Genomic DNA, 21,074 nt, shown 5'->3' with positions numbered 1-21,074 from the left:
CCCTTACTTCACTCATTAAAGACACATGCAGTGATCCAACAGGTCAGACAGAAAGCTGTGGTGGACCTGGTGTAAGCGGAAAAACTGAGGTTAACCCAGGCTTGAGAAATTACTATTGTAATTTATATAAGATTGCAGACTGTCTATTGCTTCAGATATCCACCTAGATCCCTAGAGCACATTCCCGTGGATCGGGAAGGAGGTTTTACATACACCACCTTACCTTATCAGGTTTATTTTGGACTGTTCAAGTACATATCTCTTCCCATATGTTGTGGGCATTGAGCTAAAGTTAAGAGCTTGTAGCAAAGGGCAGCCCTTAGGGCAGACAGTCCTCCTTGATGGTCTCCTGTCTTTGATGTCATGCCCTTTTTTGATGTCACCTTATTAACATCTTAGGTCACAGGTAAATGTGGCTCCTGAATTGCTTTCCATGGCTACCAGGTCAATGAACAGCCTGATGGTCTGGAGTGTCTCCACCACCTTGTCAAAAGCGGGGCATGCTCCAGCAATGGCAGCTCAGGGTCACTTTAGCAATTGGAAACAGTGACCAAGCAGCAAATTGTTGGCAGGGGAAATCCAGACAGAAGGTAGCTTAAATTGATGGCTCTGCAGAGGCCAAAAGAATTTGAAGCACGATTGGCCTGGGTTTTTGTTTGGCCAAATCACCTTTATAAAGAACTGAGATGTCCAAAGAAGGTCTAAACTCTAGATCACATTTAAAAAAAAAATCTAGAATGAGGAATTCTAAAAGAAACTTGGCTTCCCTCGTGGGAAGAAACTAGTTTATTCCAATGAAAGCCTTCTTCAGTTCCGGATTTCTGAGTCTTCATAAATATTGCTGTTCTCCCACAGCTCAAGGAACTCATTACCTCGTCTTTGCTCATGTGTTAGGCAAAGTCAAAAGATCTCATGCATAATTTACATAACTTTAAACTGTATTTGATTTTTCAGCTCCTTAACAGATGAGGTTCTGTCTTGATAAACTCACTGCCAAATAAAACACTGAGTGGAGAGTATGTCGAACACTGCTGACCTCTTGAGCTTCACGATGCACAGCCCAGCCCACTGGAGGGTGACTTGTTTCCCGCTCAGGATGGCAGGAATGAGTGCCAGCCAACACTCGCTCACTGCCACTGCTCTGCATTGTAAAAAGGGATCTCCTCAGCCCAGTAAAGCACTCAAATTCGAGATGAGACTGTAATGGCTTCCTTTGCTTTCTATTGCCACGGGGAGGAGAGTGTTATCTGGCTTCCACATCCTATCCAGTCTGCCCGGGAAGGAAGCCAGCTTAGGAACCAGAGGTAGAAACCAAGCAGAGACCATTGAGGAACTTTACTTCCTGGCTCGCTTTTTATGTCTTGCTCAGTTTTCTTTCATATGCATGCCAGGGCCACCTGCCTAGGAAGGGCACTTCCCACAGCAGGATGAGGCCTCCCACATCAATTATCAGTCATGAAATAAATGCCCCACAGATTTGCTCACAGGCCAGTCTGATGAATGTAATCCTCAGTTGATATTCCTCCTTTCCAGATGACTCAAGTTTGTGTCTATTTGACAAAAAGAAAACAGAAACAAACAAACAAAAAAACAACACAAACAAATAAACAAAACAACAAACACCAAAACCAGCCCATATACCTGGATTCCACTTAGTGCTTATGGCTTCTACAACCCGTAACACTGAATGGTACATTAAACCATTTAAGATGGCAAGCTTGGTCAGCGCTGTGTGTGACCTCACTGGTTAATGCTTATTTGTCATGGACAGCAACTTCACTCAGTTTAAAGATGGATGAGTCCAGCTTAGATATGACGGGATATAACTGACACCTTCATCTCATCTTGCGGGCAGCGTTCTCTCTGGCTCCTGCCTCCATTTCCTGGTTACCATAGTCTCAGGCACTGCCGGGCTTTCCCATCGCCTGTGGGGTGAAGGCAGTATCCCTCACTTACTTCCTCCTTCTGTTTCTGTAAAAGCCCTGTCGCTGCTGTGGCTGTGGCTTTACCGAGCTGCTTCTAGCTGTGTGTACATATGAGACGTGACCTCTCCCGCCACCTGCCTTGGTCCCTCTGTTTCCACGCTGTTTACTCTCCCAAGGTCTTGCTGCTTCTGGCTAAATGCTGCTCTCTCTCCCCTCTTCTGGCGTGCCTCTCACCAGTCAGCAGACTTCTAAAAACCCATGGCTCTCTGGAGGTTCTTCTCTGGCTATAGCCTGTCCCAAACCCCTTGTTTTTGTCCTGTCTGTTGTCCTGCAGTCATCAGGGCAACCTAGTTTTCAGGACCGAGTTTATTGCAGAGGTGTACAGCATACATACATGATGATGATGGTGGTGGCGACAACAACGATGACAGGTAAAACACAGTTACTTCTTGTCCACAAAGCTTGGAGGTAATTTGGATGGCCCTTTAAATTTAAAAATGAATCCTGATTCTGCAATAGAAAGATATGAATGAACTTATATCTTTGGGAAGCATTTCTTTTCTTAGAGACTCACTTAATCTATTTATAAAATAAGAATTGTGCTGACCAGTGAGATGGCCATGTGCTTGCCACCAAATCTGATGACCCAAGGAACCCACACAGTGGAAGAAAGGAACTGACTTCCACAAGATGTCACACTCATGTACATGTCCACACACAAATAAGTGTAACTTTGAAATAACAGCAATGGCATTTAATTACAGTGTATCCGGGATTTCTCAAGGCTCACCATCCTGCCATGCATATTCCAGTGGCGTCCACACAACACTCTTAGATATAACATCGCGGGTCGTTCCGGGGACATATGGGAGAACTGTGCATCTGACAGGCAGATGGCAGAGCCGTCTCCTCCTCTGGGTGCAGCCTGCTCACACCTTTGCCTGCAGGTCAGCATACCCCAGCTCCACCAGCGCAGGCACTCGTGGGAAGCAGTGTGGACAAGCCATTAGCGTGGAAGCTTCCAGCCAAAGCGAGCAGAGGAGGTTCTGTGTCCTGTTGCTTTGTTGTGCTACATTAGTAGCAGAAATCAAAGGGCTCCCAGCTTCAGGCTGTAAAGACAGTGAGTGAAGGGCAGAGGCGTCAGAGTTTTGCTTGCTTGAAAACCCACACAGTAGGACTGCTTGCTCAGAAGCCTTCCATGGTCTACTCAGGAACTCACATAGACCTATGTGTCCAAGGAGCTTTGTCTGTATCTCTCAGTTTTTTCCCCAGGGCTGCTGTCAAAGAGCTAGCAGGCATTTTTAATGAACCGAGAATCATTTCCAGATTGGCAAGCAGACTACTTCAATTTGTTTAGAAACAAATACCTCAGAATCTGAAAGTACTATAAATTTTCATATACGACAGTGGTTGCCATACCCAGACACCCAATAAAGCTGTAAAAGTTGGGAGTCTACTGCGGATGGCAGGCATGCTAATAAGAATGTGGCCTGAACTATTTAGTTTTAATTTTATGTCTTCCCCTGGAGAGAAGGAACCTTTGCTTCACTTTTCCAGTGTAGGAAAAATAAAGGAGAAACATTTCCACCTTCCTTCTGGCAGCAGAGTTTGGGAGATGGCGCTGAGCATGACAGTAACAAGTTGTGCCTGTGTGGGACTCAGACCTGTAAGGACCAGGTGTGGACAGGAGGTAAACCAGATTCTTAAATCATCAACTCAGAAGTCACATTGCAGCTGGATGTTTTCCTTTGCATTTCTGTCTCTTCTGAGTTATTCATAGCTGCCAAGGACCGAGTAGAAGGTGGGGTTTTTAGTTGCCACCCGAAACCACCAGACCAAAATACAAGTCAGAAAATCAAACACTGTAAAACTGACTTTGTACTAACAACATGTTCAGTGAAGGCCAAAAGTAAGCAGAGTGCTTGCCGAGAAATGTAAGAACTGATCTGCAATAAGGACATGGGCTTTAAGAAGATCGTTTCTTGCACATGCTTTAGCTTGGTTCTGAGACCTCCTCCAAAGCCCCACAAGTTAAAAGGTGGGCTCCCCAGCTCTGTGCTGCTAGAAAGAGGTCTCCTGTCAGCAAGGACATACCTTTGAAGGGGATTTCTCAGTTCTTGATCTTTGGCTCTAAGATCTGCTGCCCTCCTTTGTCTAAAATACCAGAGTTATTCTAATCCACCTTGGACTAGAACCTCTGAAATAATATTTTTTTTTTCTTTTAGAGATTATCTTAAGTATTTTATCATAGCAACATAAAGTTGTCTAATACATTCTTCTTTTGGAGACAGGAAAAAGTGGTTAGTCTAAAGAACATAGGGATTTGCCAAATCTTTGTGTATGGATTTGGAAGTGCTCAAAGACCTTTGCCATAGCCCTAAGTGAGGACAGCCATGCCCAGAATAGTCTATAAGCCCAGCCTGGCCCAGGCAGAGGAAAATGGAAGTTCCTTCCAGGATAGTAAGTCTTGTTTTTAGAGAAGCTGTGCCTTTGTCTTCCTTGAGGTGAGCACTGGCCGGGGTGGGGGGTAGAGACTGCTGTACACTGCTCTTAGATATTCCGCCAGGAGCATATCCTGGGTGCGGGGAGAGGAATGGCAGATAGAGTGTTCCCTTCCAACTCACACCTTTTCCTTATTCCCAAGCACTTCTCTTCCTTAGATGACAATAACACCTCCCACCCCTTCAGACAGAATTTGCAAGCTGTTCCTGTGGAATAAAAATATCCAGGCCACCTAAAGGCCAACATGTGTACAACTATGAGTGAAATGTGACTATCATTCAGATTGTCTTTCTGCTCTCAATGACTGGCCTGTTGCCACCCACACCCTTGCAAAGACACAGCTACCTGATATGTATGAGTGACACATGGAGAGTCATGGCTATGCACCTGGGAGGGAGCCACAAAAGCAGATCTGGTCATTGTAGAGACCACAGTGCACACACTGTTTCTGAAAACATCGTGCTAACATTGATTGACTGAAGGAGACACCTTTCTGTAAGTATGACCCCATGTTTTTTAGAGTTTGCATTTGACAGGTTACTTTTCATCTATTCTTAGGGGTCAGCAGTGAGCTGATGTTCCCAAATGTGGAGACCAGATCACTCTCCTTACCCTTCTCCCCGACTTTAGAGGTTCCCTAGAATGAGATCACAGGAGCCCAACACTAAGTAAGTCATCAAGGAAGGGCTTCCTTGCGATAAACTCTGGGTGATCTTTGAGGCTATAAAAGGAAGGTCGTGTTGAGTTTGAGATCACAGAGAAAATTCCTTGGGAAATAAACTTCTCTGAGTGATATGAAAGGCACAAGTCAGAGAAGTCAAAGAGATAGCCCCATCACCTCAGCATCAATGGAAAATTCAAATCCATTGGCATTGTCATTGGCAGAGCTCCTGGTGATTGACATGCACTGCTATCTTGGAAGAACTGTGAGGAAATGTCATTTCCAAAGTTAAATAGCTGGAATCTCTATGGCCAAGGGATGGTGGCAGGTGGCGGACCACACACAGCAGGGGCCTAGCTTGGCATTTAGCTCAGTTACACCAACACACTGAACAAAGATATTTAAAACGGAAGAGAAAGAAAGAGACGTGAGGCCACTCTATTGCTTAGAAAACTGAAACCACACTGCACACACCCACCCAGCAGAAGGAAAAGCTCTTTTTACATCTCACCTGAATTTGTATCCTCTCTTTAAAGACAAGGAAGGAAGAAAGGTTTCTGGAGAATAGGTGGTGTGACTAGAAGGTGAAAGAGGAGCCATCTCCTTTTTTCAGCATCTGGGGCAAAATGACTACCTGGGCTTGCAATGTTCTCTAGTGAGGACAGGAGAGGAAAGGACAGTTCAGAAAGGCAACCAATGAGTCACATCACAGCATAGGCTGGCCAGTTTCTCAGATTGATTAACAAGATATTAGGAGACTAAAACCAGAGCAGTACTCAGAGGCAACTGAGGGCCAGCCTTCTTAGGATCTAGATAAAAATTTTGTTCTTTGAATTTTGCATTCTTTTAACAGAAGAAATTAGCCAAAACATGGATGTTTACAAGGATTGGTTTTAAACATATGTACCTAATATATAATGTATATTAGATATTATATTTAATATATATAACATAACATAATATATATAATATACAATGAATATATTATACATTATTACATATATGAATACTTTGTACTAATACAATACTTTGAATATGTGTGTCTTTGAAGAATAAGAAATATTGAACCCAACTGTTAATGTGAAACTCCTAGAAGGAAGCATTAGAAAATGAGATATGTATTTATGGTTTTGGAATTAGTACTGTTTTGCTTTTTTGTTTTGTTTTCTTAAAGAAAATTTGCATTAAAGAGTATGTTTGGGGCCAAAGGTGTATGTAGCTCAGAGGCAGAGCATAGAGTGTCTGAGACTCCAGTAGTACGAGGAGGAGAAGGAGGAGGAGGAGGAGGAGGAGGAGGAGGAGGAGGAGGAGGAGGAGGAGGAGGAGGAGGAGGAGGAGGAGGAGGAGGAGGAGAAGGAGAAGGAGAAGGAGAAGGAGAAGGAGAAGGAGAAGGAGAAGGAGAAGGAGAAGGAGAAGGAGAAGGAGAAGGAGAAGAAAAGGAGGAGAAGGAAGATGACAAAGAGGAACAGAGGAGGAGGAATAGAGGTATTCTAGCATGTTGCAATTTGCTTGGGACTTTAGTTTGGCTTCAAGACTGGAGTCATTTCACAGATATTGAAGGGAGTCATACATTCCTGAGCAGCTGTGAATATTTCTTCACCTCTCTCCCTGGTGGTGTGTCTTACTAGGGAAAATTACACTGGGCAGCCAGGAATTGCTTGGATCCTAATTGTAACATTGCTTTATCTTACATACACTGACACTCTTCAAAACTGTTAGGTAAAATGTCCTGTTATTTATGGCTGCCCAGGATATTTCTCCAAAACTAGGTCCTTGAAAACCTTCATTTTATGATGCGTGCAGATTCTGTGGTAGTGAGTTTAGAATGGACACAAGGGATGTCTGTCTGTTCCTTGGAGCTGAAGACTGTGGCTGGGTGAGCTTGGATCACCTTATATTTTGGTAGTTTTCAAGGTGATTTCACATTTTATTTTTACATAAAAAAGAGCACAAAACATATCTATATGTATGTGTATATATGTGTACATACCTGTATACATATGTGTATCCACACGCAAAATATTATTTGCAAATCCAAAACTGCAGCTACTGAGAGATGATAAAATTAAGAGCCATGGCTGATAGCAGAACCTTTGCTGCTTTCTGAGGCCATGGAACAGAACTGTTAAATACCGAAATGAGCCGATATACAGAGTCCTATCTGGAATGGTTGATGGAAGGGGAGAAAGTTCCAAGTCTCTGTATTTGTATCTGACTTCATGGAAATATCACCTCTCTCTCTGAATGCTGAGAACCACTAAGAACAACTTGTTTCTTTTTTATTTTTAATGTTTTTTATTTTCTTTTTGAGATTTTCATAGCTGAATATGTGTGCTTTCATCATAAACCGCAGCCAACCAGCCCATCTCCAACTCCTTCTAGAGCCCATCCCAATACATCTCCTTCCCTCCTTGCCAACTGTACATCCTATTCTCTTTCCTCACCGAGTCTGCTTAGAGCTGCCTATGTGTGTGGGGGTGTGGGGCCATCCACTGGAGCTTGGGCACTCCCCCACAGTAAAATTACTCTTCTTCCCCTAGCACCCATCAGTTGTCAATAGCTTTTATACTAGAGTTGGTGTCTCATAAACCCCTCCCCTATCCATGGTGAAAGTTTGACTACCTTGAACTTGTGTGTGCTCCATGCAGATAACCAGAGCTGCTGTGAGTTTACGTGTGCAAAGGCCACATTATGTCCAGAAGACCTTGATTCTCCACTAGCCTGGGCCTCTCTTTGTTCAAAAGCAAATTTTTGAAAAAGTAACAATTTTTTTCTTAAGTGTTAGAGAAAAATCATATCTCATCCTATTACAATTATTTTCATTTTTCCCTTTTAATTTTTTTATTACATCTGTGATTGTTAGATACATTTAACACATGCTTTTCTGGGTTTTGCCATTTTTCTTTGACAGATGGCAAAGAGAATACATTATGTAGAGCACAGGCTTTAACACTTTGTAAAGTTCATTTAAATCATGACTTATGAGACATAAACACCTTTTGTACTTAACTTGCACAAAGCTTGATTTTGTAGACTGCAAGTTACTGGCAGTGTCAAAGTCAGCAGCAACAGAAGTCTGTTTCGTTAGGTCGGTAAGAGGATTGAACAGGGAAACGCACAGGACAGGACGTGCTCACGAAGCGTTCGGTGACTAGTGCCTCTTACAGTCTGCACCATCCTCACGTTTTGTCTATATTTTCATCTGTCATTAAAATGCTTATATGTTTTCTGATGGTACTTTGCAATACCAGGAAAGAACAGTTAAATAATTCCAAAGAGACTAATGCCAGCAGACTCCAGACTTCTTTCAAAGGCACTCACAGGCTCTGAAATCCAGCAGCCTTGTCCTGAGGTCCTGGATCTGCTTTATGGGATGTATTATTGGTGCTATTTGTCATTGCATCAATGCATTATGTATTGATCCTTGAAGATTTGAGTTTCCATCCTGTACAATTGCCTTATAGCATTCACAATGATAGTTATGATAAAGACTATAATATTCTTTTCCAACCCAATACAGAAAGTATTAATATGGAATGGCTGCTCAGAGGAGAACCAGTTTTCCTTGCTGGTGCTGCCTTTGATGTGTAGACCATCCTGCAGGGAAAAGCTACACCTCCAAGGGTATACAGAGCAGAAACTGTACTTGTTAGGGGGAAAGGCACCACGCTGTGTAGCAAAGGGGCATCTAGGAAGGGGAAAGACATTGGGGTGAATATGATCAAAATGCATTGTGGGAAATTCTAAAAGAACTAATAAAAATGAGAGGGGAGGGAAATGGAAAGAGGGAGAGAGAGAAAGAAAAAGAAAAAATAAAGAGAGAGATAGAAAGGGATAGAGAAACACACACACACACACACACACACACACAGAGAGAGAGAGAGAGAGAGAGAGAGAGAGAGAGAGAGATGGAAAAAACAACCAGGACCAACTCCATTATAATGCAGACATTAGATGTTTTGGAAATGATATCAACTTTTTCATCTTTGAGAACTAAGAACTCATTCTCATAAACAGCTACTTAATTCATAGTCCTAAATATATGGCGTTCAGGATGAACAGAAGCCACGGTGATAGGAAAATGAGCAGCAGCCACTTGGGACTGGAGGAAGGAAGGAAGGCAGGGACTCCAGAGTGCCTTCAGGCCAGAACGACCCTCTGTGGATCAGGGAGCCGCATGTTCTCACATGTTCCTCAAAAGCCACACGATGGAGAGTTCCAAGTCAGCGCAAACACAAACTCAATGTAGTGGCTTCCGTCTTAGTGGGGTGCTTGTGACTGCGTGTGTGTTTTCATGGGCGTGCATGCATGTATATGAATGTGCATGTGTGCATGTGTATATATGGGAAATCCTTGTGCCTTTTGCTCAATTTTTCTGCGAACTCAAAATGACTCTTAAACATTTTTTTTAAAGGTACCTCAGGTGAATTTCTTTAGCCAGCAATACGGAAAATAAAAGTTTACCACTCAGAACAAGAGCTTCATTTGGAGAAGCCCACTAGGGAATCAAGGGTTCCGTTGGCAGAATGACTCCAGTAAGGACCGCCCCGCTGAGAGGACTGTGAGCGCTTCATTGAGAAAGGCAGTTAATCTCCCTCTCCAGGTGATGGTGCAGTTCAGAATCCGATAAAATGCCAGTAGAGAGGGCAGCCAAGAAAGTCTGAGTTGCCCTGGTTATGCTATGCTAAGAGGCTCTCAAGAATAAACCTTGCTTGGTAACACCATTTGATTGACAAGGACATATCTTGTCTGGATCCTGGGTTTGGGGCCTCCTGCCTTTCACAGAAAGAACCAACTAGCAGGGGCAGGGAGACTTCTGATAGAGGTTTGTGACCTGTAAGAAATGATTGGAAGAACTGGACACATCCAATCCACAGACAAGAAGACACGAGGGAGACATACCATGTATTTTACTCCCATAAAGTGGCGGTATAAAGAGGATGAGGGCCAAGCATGCTCACGATGGTCAATGGGGACAAAACAAGAAGTAATAAGCTTAAAGGATGGTAGGACAGACCTAGGTTAAATGTTAGGAAGAATTTAACAGATGTTAGAGATGGCTAGGGACAAAGCATGGGCTAGAGTGGGCATAGTCTCTGGAGACGGCTGATACTGAATTTAACGCTTAGATTAACAGGTTTTAAACCAAGTCCTCTCTGGTGCCTGTAGCCTGATGTGTCAATTGGTCCTTTCACTCCACTTTCCTTGCTTTGGGGATCCACGTGAGTGTGAACATCTATGCGTCTGAGGGTTTCCTCTTGTGCGTCTTTACATTGTAGTGTCAAGAGAAGGGATGCTTCTTAAGCACATGTCAAAATACATTTAATATATCTGTTATTAGAGAGTTCAGTGTGCTGCTCCATGATTCATGGAATGCACAGCTTCCATCAGACTCTGAAGTGTTTTGCAGAAACATAACACTCAGTAATGTCTAAACAAGCACATGACAGGAACATGAAAACATGCTTTCTAGGAATGAAATCCTTTTATTGCTCTCTCTCTCTTTTGCTCTTTCTCTTCTTCTTCCCCTCTTCCTGTTTCAGCCAGGATGCAGAAAACCCTTCACACCTGGAATCAGTGAACATACAATCCCAAACACTTACCCCCTACTGAAGCTTATTGCAATTTTATCTATCTAAAGATTGGACAAGCTTACTGAATTATTTCTCTGCTCTCTCATTGGCTACAAAGTTTCTAGACCTTGGTACTTCTTTTCCTTGAGCCATTAGTTGAAGCTGCATTAATGAAAGCTTCCTAATGACTCATTTAGCTCTGTGCACTGGGGGCACCCCACATATTACTTCAGCGACACACCCGGACCCATTTAACCGCACACAGAGCTGGGTGTGCCATTGCAGACAGAGCTCATCTCAGCATTTCTAGTGGTATGTTATGTTCTTCTGACTTCCCATCATACTGATTAATAGCCCAACCTTCTAGTGTGAAAGCAGGAAAATTATTTGAAAAGTTCCTGTAATGTTGTATATTTGTGTTTACCTGAGTGCTTCTAACTGCCACTGCTCATTAAAATAAGGTAAACTGGAGTAAGTCATATATGAGAGTACTTTCCTGCTATACAAGACAGATTGGAACAAAATTTTTTTGAAAAGTAGCTTATTTTAGAAATAATTTCCAAATTTCAAATAGTACAAGCTTCTGTTCACAATTATGGATACTGCCATCGGCCTCTGCTTCTGGGAGACCTTCATGCTGAGATGCAGAAGCAATCGTGTCTCTGTGGTGGACTTTCACCTGTTACTCCCAAAGCAGGCTCCCTGAACAAACAGGATTCCCTAGCAAAAGACTGGAGTTACCTGAGTTTAGATGAGAACCACAGGCCAGGAGAAGAATGGTTTTATATTTAGAGGAATACATGTACTGAGAAATGTTCTTGCAATATTATTTGAGCCATACTGGGCACAAATTTTAAAAGGGACAGAAATTCATTTTAAAGTCTCAAAGCAGAATATCGTAGATCCAACTCTGTAAAAAGATTACTTGTATGCTGAGGTTAGGAAAAATGTCTCAGGTCATAGGGAGAGAGTCATGCATATATATTTCTACTAATAATTCCTTTAAAGAGTCTCAGCCCACACAATCAATCTCCACATATGTTATCATATTATTTAATTTGTGTAATCAATTGTTTTCCTGAAATTTCATTAGTTTTTTTTCTATCAAAAAACTACTGAGTGCTGTAGGAAGGCACCGCATGACACTATTGCTTAGGCATGGTTCGCTCTTAACCATATTCACGCCAGGGCTTGATGCTCTGTGTAGTAGAGAGAGCTTTAGGAGGCCTGCATCAAGGAGCCCATTCTCACAAAGGAATGAATGCTGTTCCCACGTGGATGGCTTAGCTGTCTTAACAGCAGGCTCTGGTAAATTGCTTAGCCTGCCCTGTCCTCTTCCTTCTTTCAGGAGCATCTACTGCCTTTTCATGTTCTTCCATAAATTGAAGTAGCATGAGTTCCATGACAGAAACTAGTGCGATTCGGACAGCATGCTTTTGGATTTCTTAATGTTTGAGATAAGACAGACCTCTTTCCTCTAAAAACTGCCTAGGCTTGAATTTTCTGCTACACAGAGAGCAGACTGAGGCTCCTGGCATGAAGAGCACCAAGCAAGGAGCCAGGAGACCTGGACCTTTGTATTGTTTGAGGATCAGGAATTATACAACCCCACATACAAAATACCTGGCATCTAGTCCTGTTTGTACCCCACTGCCCTTGGAGACCTCTGTCCCTGTGTCAGAATATTTCCATTTTTATATGGGTTGGCTAGTTTTTCCTAGCTCTGGAAATTTTTCTTGTGATAGCAAAACATTTTCCTTGGCTTTTTTTTTTTTTTTAATCTTCTTTGCTTCTTGTCCTGTGTGTTTGTAAAGTCATCGGCCTCTTTGCTGCCTCTAACCGTGGTTAGAGTCACCATAGAGCCTCAGGGTTGGTAGTATCCTGGTAGTGCATGGGCCTCCGTATGGAGGACACTTCCAGAGAATCCTCGGGGCAGAGACTGTGAAGAGGAGCAGGGGCATTCTCAAGGCACTGAGCACAGAGGCCTGATCAAAGTGGGCTCCAGCACAGAGCTTTCCCTGGCCCCTAGGAATTAACTGTATAGCACTCAGGGAGAGCAGAGTGCTAGTAGAAGAAAAATATGCAGAATCAAGGGTACCTATGTGGAACCCCTGAATTAGCCAGCCTCAAAGCAAACAGAAACTATTGTGTACTTATGGCTTATTTTCTTCTAAGAGAAGAACTTAGTAAGCATTTTTGACACATGGATGAAGTATGTCTGTGTAGCAGCTGGAATGACACAATGGACCCTAATAGCTTTGGCAGGTTTTTTAGACTATTTTGCACACTGCAGTCCTCTCTCATCCCCCAGAGGATTTGCCTACAAACCATCACTCTGGCTGATGTTTGGATTTGGATACTTCAGTAAGTAAAATCAAGGGCGAGGAACTTCTAAGGACCCAGGCTTTAAAGGGTGTACGCACTTTGTCCTTCCCACACATTTATGCCTCTGAACATCCAAACTCCACACACAGAAGAGAGATTTCTTCCCAGTTCAGATGAGAAAATTATTTAGGGTACAAAAATATCAGACCTCTGGCTTCTGCATGGTAACTTCAATCGTCACCGCTCTGTGGACAACAAGGACGGTGGGTACAGAAAAGGAGTGCATGCTGCCTTTAACTGTAAATTAGCACACCAGCATGTAACATCCCGAGAGGCCTATTTCCCTGCTGTGTGCCCGTGGTTTGCACATTTGTGAACAGCCATAGATGAGGCACGCGCACGCTCCCTTGCGTCTTGTACATTTGTTGTCTTTCGTGTCTTAGACACCGGGACATGAAGGAGGTAGGCGCGCGCATAGACGTTTATCGTTGGTAAATGACGTGCAAATTGAACATGCCATTTCTCTGTCAGCTGGGATGGAAATGCTTGATGTCAGCGTGTTTCTCTGCAAGGGACCGTCTTTGGGTTTCCCTCACACCATCTTTTTGCTTTTAGTGCTGCTGGGGGGTAAAAAGGGGCAAGAGGGAAAAGCCTGTGTGAAACTGGAGAACAGCAACATCCCGAAGGCAACTTTCTTCTCCGGCAAAAGCTAGTAACAAGCCACAGGAACATCACTTTAAATAGATCCATAGTAGAGTTATAAGAGGGAAAAAATTGGCTCTTTTTGTTCTTCTACGGCAAAAATCAGACTTCAGCTTGTATTTCAGGATGGATATTTTCACTGTCAGTCCCCAGGACTTAAAAGTAAAGTGGAAATCAATCTCAGATGGATTATCTGTGTGATATAAACATGTGGGCATAAAATGTATAGAGAGTACATATGGCAGGCCCATGTGACATAAACAAGTGGGGCTGAGAAGTATACATAGATGCCGCGATTGATTTGTTAGCTTCCTATGTGAGCGGAGCTGAAAGCCTGAGCTCAAGCATGACCTGAGATAAGCAAATGCATATAAATACACAATAAACCCGGATAACACAAGAACAACATCAATTAGGACAATTATGACAACTTCTAGTCATCACGAGGTATTGTTTCAGATCCCTCTTCAAACAGGAAAAGCTTCCAATTGTTCTTAAATCCACTGGCAAATGATGCTCCTTTTGTGGATGTCTGACACAATGAAGCTCTGGTCCCTCATTTGTATTCCACTGAGGAGATAGAGCTGTAAAGCCAGGAAGGGAAGTTGTATGTGTCCTTCTGCTGGAAGGGGCAGGTTGGGCGGTGCCTGTCATGAGACCCTTCTGTTGTTTTATTACTCAAAATGCGTATTTCTTCATTCCTTACCGAGCCCAAAGCACAAAAGTCAAAGAATTAACACTTTAAACGACTGTCCTGAAGTCCACCAGCTAAGGAATGCAGACCCACCATTTGAACTTTAGGAAATTAATTTCCATGCCTTGGTGATCTACCTGAACAGACAGAATTTCATATCGGCATTTTTAAATGCACCAGGGTAAAGGGTTACCGGAAATCCACTTTCCTGAGCTGTAGGGTTACGCTGTTCATGCTCAAGGCACATTCTGAGCATGAAGACACTGGTATGCCTGTCCTTTGTCCAGGGCACCTGGCTCTGTGGCAGCTGTGTGAATCTTCTTTTGGTTTTCCCTTCCTCACTGTGGCTGCCGTGGTGGGGACGGCACAAGCCATGCTGCTGTGCACAGGGAGACTGTTACCTTATCTTCTGTCTTCACCTTCCCAGGACGCTTACCACTGAACCCTTTTAGTGGGGAGTCATAAGTGAAGTTCCTGCACTTTTCTGCCGCTCAGGGCTACTGACTGGGTACAGCTGTGTAGCGAGGGGTGCCCTGAGACCCTTGGACTGTGTTTCCGTTAGCCAGACACATGCAAAGCGCGTAAACAAGCAGAGACTGGATGGTGGGACCATCCAGCTCGGAAGCTCCTTGCTTCAGCACCAAATTCCAGGCATATGGTATGTACCAGGTTTTATCATAGGAGATATGTCGCAAGCCAGCTGTTATAACTGTTTATCAGGAGGTTATGTGATCTCTGCAAGCTCATGTCTTCTCTGCTATCAGGGTTCCCAGCTTCATGGCACCTGCTGCCATATCAAGAGCCACTATACCCCATGGTCACTCTCCACACACGGCTGTTTTCTTTTTTTTTTTTTTTCAATGCAGTTTATTCAGGAACATTGAACAATCCTCGGACCCCGGGGAAAGCCAGCCCACAGCTTAAATAGCCTCTGGGTAGCCAACCCAGGCGTGCCACGGGGGCAATGCAGATAGGTCCACATACATGGAAGCAAGCCAGATCCTCAGCCTTAGCCAAATGTGGAGTTGTTCGTGACAGAGAGCACTCACCATCAGGAAGGTGGAAGGCGGAAACCAGCTCCATCTTTAAGGCATAGCATTCCGCAGCTCTCTACAGTTCCCCCTTTTTGTTTTAGACGCATCAGGCAAGAGTAGAGGTCTGATCTCTGATATTAGAAATAAATTGGGACTTTGTACAAATGTTCATTTAGGTGTCATCCACCCAAAGAGCATCGGACCCGTCCGATACCTTTTTCTCAGAGGCGGGACCTGGGGCATCAACCCGCATGCAATCAGACATGCTCTTCTCTGGGTCCAAAGCGGCTGACCCTGAGTGCAGTGCTTAGCCTCGCATCCTGAGCGTATCATTTTAGCTTTTTATGGTATCCAACCATGCTTGGGGAGAATGTCCTGCTTCAATGGCTGTAAAGGCCTGAATGATCATAGCTGCATCACAGTGTTGTGAGACTCTAATCTTGCATATATACCACAGGCAAACCAAGGAGGCCAACACCAGAAGGCCTGCTAACACTCCCATGCCCGCCCATTCCTTCAGATGATTCATGGCTGCAGCAATCCATGTTGATAATCCTGTGGCTAGTCCTGCGTCCACTCCGGTAGAATTTACTGTGACAATGGCCACTCTCAGCTGCTCCATCGTAGTATCGAATTCTCCAGTCCAATTACCTAAAATATAGCTCGACAATTGTTTAGACAGATTTGCAGCACAGGAAAAATTCTCATGTTGTATGCTAGTGACACAAAGTCCAGCATACTTTCATTGACAGCCAGGTTGAGCGATTTGCCATAGGGTATCAATTTGCTCCTGCAAGAGGTCAATCCTCTGATTGAACACCTTCAAGCTTCCTTTTAGTTGAGCATTAATTCCTTTATGTACAACTAAGGCATGAGCTACATTGGCTAAATGATTATTCAGGGTCTGAGCAGTCTGCCCAGTATGACTCATGGCTAATGCCCTGGTGGTAGCTCCAACAGCCGTCAATGAGATGGTAGTAACAATGGTGGCTGTAGTTCCAAGATCCCTTTTCTGTCTCAAGAGAGTCATAGCGTGAGGGGCATCAATGGGCATAGGCACCCAGTGAGGCATGCGAGTAACCAGGGCATACCTAACTTTACTAGCATTGAGGCTTAAAAAAAAGCAAGTATCATTACCACAATTACTTGGCTCTATCTGGCTAATAATGAATAAAAATGGGGGATATAGACAGCCAGGTGTGGGCTTATAGGAAATATTATGAGAAGCCTTAACCCCTCGTTGGAACATCCTGCGTCAGTTCTAGAACTAGCAGTGGTGGTGTCCGAGGTCTGAGTAGGTTCAGGAGACCATTGCCCCCAAGGGCGAGACGTAGCCTCTGCCCTTCAGACTATCAAAGCAGATGCTGAGCCTGATGGGCAACTGTTGGGCAGAGTGAACGGAATTTTAGGTAAGAACTGGGAAATAGTAAGAGCTGGAGAGGAAAGGGTCTCCACAAGGAGAGCAACAGAACAAGAAAATTTGAACATAGGGAACTTCCCAGAGACTCATACTCCAACCAAGGACTATTCATGGAGATAACCTAGAACCCCTGCACAGATGTAACCCAGGGCAGTTCAGAGTCCAATTGGGTTACATAGTAATGTGAAGAGGGACTGCCTCTGACATAATCTGATTGGCCTGCTCTTTGATCACCTCCCTCTGGGGGGGGAGCAGCCTTACCAGGCCACAGTAGAGGACAATACAGCCACTTTTGATGTGAACTGACAGACTAAGATCAGAAAGGAGAGGAGAACCTCCCCTATTAGTGGACTTGGGGAGTGGCATGCAAGCAGAGGGAGGAGGGAGGGTGGGATTGGGATGGGAGGAGGGAGGGGCTTATGGGGGATGCAGAATGAATAAAGTGTAATTGATGAAAAATTTAAGATAAAAGGGAAAAAATAATTTAAGAACTTTAAATGACTTTCAAAATTGGAGGAAAACATGGAGTTAGTCAATTGGCTGTTTTCTTTTTACAACCTGCTTTTAAATATCTCCAAGTCTGTTTTTCTACAATCCTAATTTATACATGCTGATTGAATAGCAATACCAATAAAGCTTTCAGGGGCAAGTACTCATATATCTCACCTCCATGTTTGAAACTGGAGAACTGATATTTAAACTGAGCTTTACTAAAAGATGTGGTTAGATAATTTTTATGACACAATAGGCATAGCAAATAAACAGGGGCGTTTGCCGACATGTGACTCAGAACCAGCTGACTAGCTGCCCTAAGTTCAAAGCAGCAGTGCTAACGCTCTCTAACATTGCTCACAGACATGTTCTTTCTCGTTCTCACTGGCCCCCTTCTACGTGTCCTCAGTCCATGCCACAGTAAAGAAAGAGGCCTCTTTAGAGACCTTGTAGTTCTCAGGTCTCGGTTTGCTCGTCCATCAGGCAGCGGAGGGCTGGACTAGGTGAGGAGGCATAAGCTCCCATCTGACTCCAGCCGTCTGACTGTGTCTAGCTGGGGCCACCGTGTATGTTATAGACACACAATTGAGGGGACAGAATTGCGCTCGAGTAGCTGCGTTCTGGAGGGAAACACTGTAGCTTTACGGCATTAGGGTCCTGAGGCTCTCCTGGCCAAAGACGCTTATATTAAAAGGCAAAGTACACCCAGAGCTTACCAACTCTCACTAAACACACTCAGTAATTTGAAGTGACACTTGGGCTTTTCAAGTCCAGTGGGAGAACCTTGCTCTGGACTCAAGTTCTTTCCGTGAAAGAAATGGGTTCCCTGTGGAACTGAAGTGTTGGACCAAATTCATCTCTGCTATGATTGCAGTGAGACTGGCCTTTAAGGAAATCTCTTGCAGTAAGGTGAGGTCATGGAAAATTTGGTGAAGAAGGGAAGATAGTTAGGTACAGCACATACAAAGCAAAGAGGATGGGAGATGAAACTAGGCACCCAAGCTGAGACAGAGCTCAGGACAGCATCACTCATCAAGAGATGAAGATGTGTTCTCATACCAGAGTCTGTGGAATGGCAGAAGATGGACATGCAGCCATGGTCAGAACCACTGGACTTTGGAAAGACATATGTAGATAGTCACACACGTGTCCTCTCAGAGCAATAACCTGCTGTTCAGAGGGGCTTTGCAAGAGGTAGCCTGGGCTTAAAGGAGGAATGGATACTAATTTTATACATCTCTAGTGACAATGGGAATAATTTGTGCTAAGAATCAATAACGAATCCAAACAGACAATTTTATTGAGCAAAGCTGGAAAGGAAAAAATATGTATTTGCTTCTTTGTAAATGATTACACAAATAAGGCCCTTAGTCTGTAGAGTTAAAGAGCCAAAGCTTTCAGCAAACTGTTTATTTGCAATAGTGGAAAGCTTCTCTGGTTCACAATGCAGGAAGAGGTGACAGATGAAAGCAGAAGCTGGCTGTCATGCTTTCCCCCAGCTTCACATTTCCCTACTCAGGCTGGATACATAGGCATCTCTAGATGGGCTGGTGGGAACCAGGGGACTACGGGGATGGGGACATGTGTGCCAGTGATATACAGTGAAAGATTCCCAAGAGAAAGTGATGGGAGAGCAGACCAGGGAAAGAGGAGGCAGGTAAGGAAGTCACATAGCCACTGGAACTTTAGGGGGGCAAGTTAGACTTCACGTGCTCATTTAAGAAAGTGGAGCTGGACATTCATGACAGGAGATCCAAGCACTGATCCTACAAAGGTCCATGTGCATGCATGGCAAGCAAGGAAAAGAGATGGAGACTACCATGAAACAGGTCAAAGAGTTCTGAGAGAAACATTTCATTAGCCGTGATCTACAAAAAGCCTGTTAGATACCATTTGGAATTTGATGTACAAATTATTCCTTCTGGCCATTTTCCCCTAGATTTATAGACTTGCATAAGGTGCTTAAATTTACAGAGAAGAGCTTGGAATTTTTATGAAATGAGAATATGAATGGTCTTGTTCCCTTGTGAGATTGTGAGGTTTGAATGACAATATGCGTATTTTACTCACCATGGTGTGCATACATAATAAATGTTTAATACATGTTAGCAGAAGGAGTATTGCATTTCATGTACTTAAATTTTCACCATGGGTATTTAATCGGAGGACATGCAAATAGCATGAATACATGGAATCTGTCCCGTTACTTGAGGGCAAACATCCAATCAAGCTTTTTGAACTCAGAACTTCAACTCCCTTTGATGTGAACTGTTCAGGGAAGCACTTCAGCTTTCTGCCTTTAGTAAGTTTTGATTGGGAAACACAAATGCTAGAAACATTGTGATTCTTTGCTTACATTAATCACTGGTGTACAAGGGGACCTGGTTCCTCATCTGTAAATAGAAAGGTTTGACAAATAATATCCAAATTTCTTTCCAAAGTATACTATTTTTGTATTATTTGATGCATGCCATTGTAGGATGAATTAATGATAGGAAAATAAACTTTCAATTATAATAAGGGCTTTAAACTCCTACTTTTCAGTTCAAAACACTTCTATAAAATGTTTCAGTTGTAAGCATGAAAAGAAAACCATGGACTTTTTATTTAGGTAATGTTTAGAAATAGTTATAAAAATAACACAATTATACTCAGTTCTAAAAAAAAAATTCTACCCAATGGAACTCTTGTCTACCAAACTGTGACCACATTCAGGAGTTTATCAGAACAATGAAGAACTTTCGCAACAGCTTCCATTTTGAAAAACAAGTGTATCAGTCCCTCCAGGTTCTAGACAGGTCATAAGTCAGGAATATTCTCATTAAGATGCATTCATGCCCTCTGAAAGACCTCAAAGATTGTAGGGCATGAGATCACTGAAGCAATTCTAGAGAAACTGAATTATATAAAAGTACATCAACAGTTGTACCTGTGATGGTTTAAGAATATCAGTTGGGACTCCACTGTGGGATTTACTCACATTTAGGGAATGCATCACACACTAACAAATCCTTTCTGGAGGAATATGAGTAAATATTTCCACACATATTAAATATTAGATTTAAAATATTAAGGTTAACAGATCAGGTCTATATTCTAAAATCCATTTTCTTAGGTTGTTTTTATATTCCATTTTTATTCACTAGGATACATTGTTATTTAAGTTTCATAGTTTGAGAAACTGCTTATTTTTTAGTAAATGCTCAAGACCCAAATTGCCATTTTAAAAACTACCTTACAGTTTTTTTCTTTTACAGTGTGTGGCAATCAAACCTCAAGAAGTATTGAACTCAGACACCAATCCTTTTTCCACAGAGTGAAGTAGAAGTTTCCATTTTCTTTGAAGACTCAGGTGTATCATGTTTTGCTGAAAGCTGTCTTGTGAGTGGATAGATGATGTTTTGCTGTGAGCAGTCTCGTGCTAGGGGCCTGAATGGCCAGCTGAAAATATCTGTGTGTGGACTTTGAGGAAAAGAGATATATAGACGGTGAGACAACACTTTTTGGATTGACATTGCTGTGCTAGGCTTTGTTCTTCAACACTTCAGTTTGCAGACAGAAATGTTCCAAATAACTTATTGGGGCAATCCAACTGAGTCTTGCAGCTTTTGCTGACTTTTTATGGTCTTTTGAATTGTGCTGATTTTTGTCATTGTTTGGTGTTGGCATTTGGACTGAACTGCTAGTATCCAGACAACTAAGAGTAGACTCACATCCAGAAACTACTTCTAAAAAGGTCTACAACC

At 43.1% G+C, this 21,074-nt stretch overlaps 1 long non-coding RNA gene across 3 annotated transcripts in view; it reads right to left on the bottom strand.

Moving 5' to 3' along the window:
- Positions 1-773: 773 nt before the first annotated feature.
- LOC132648256 (uncharacterized) overlaps positions 774-21,074 on the bottom strand; it is a 46,423-nt gene continuing 26,122 nt past the window's right edge. Inside the window, exons 2-5 of one of the 3 annotated variants that reach the window (XR_009586629.1) lie at positions 5,600-5,740; positions 2,716-3,034; positions 2,320-2,435; positions 774-1,550 (exon numbers count right to left, since the gene is read on the bottom strand). This is a non-coding gene — a long non-coding RNA (uncharacterized LOC132648256). Of the gene's footprint in view, positions 1,551-2,291; positions 2,436-2,715; positions 3,035-5,599; positions 5,741-21,074 lie in introns of those variants that run through there. The other 2 variants (XR_009586627.1, XR_009586628.1) reach the window with 2 other exon arrangements.

This window comes from Meriones unguiculatus, chromosome 16 (genome assembly GCF_030254825.1).
Source record: "Meriones unguiculatus strain TT.TT164.6M chromosome 16, Bangor_MerUng_6.1, whole genome shotgun sequence".
In the NCBI taxonomy this organism is placed as follows: domain Eukaryota; kingdom Metazoa; phylum Chordata; class Mammalia; order Rodentia; family Muridae; genus Meriones; species Meriones unguiculatus.
The sequence above is the reverse complement of the archived record's forward strand: the minus strand, read 5'-3'. Positions and strand labels throughout refer to the sequence as shown.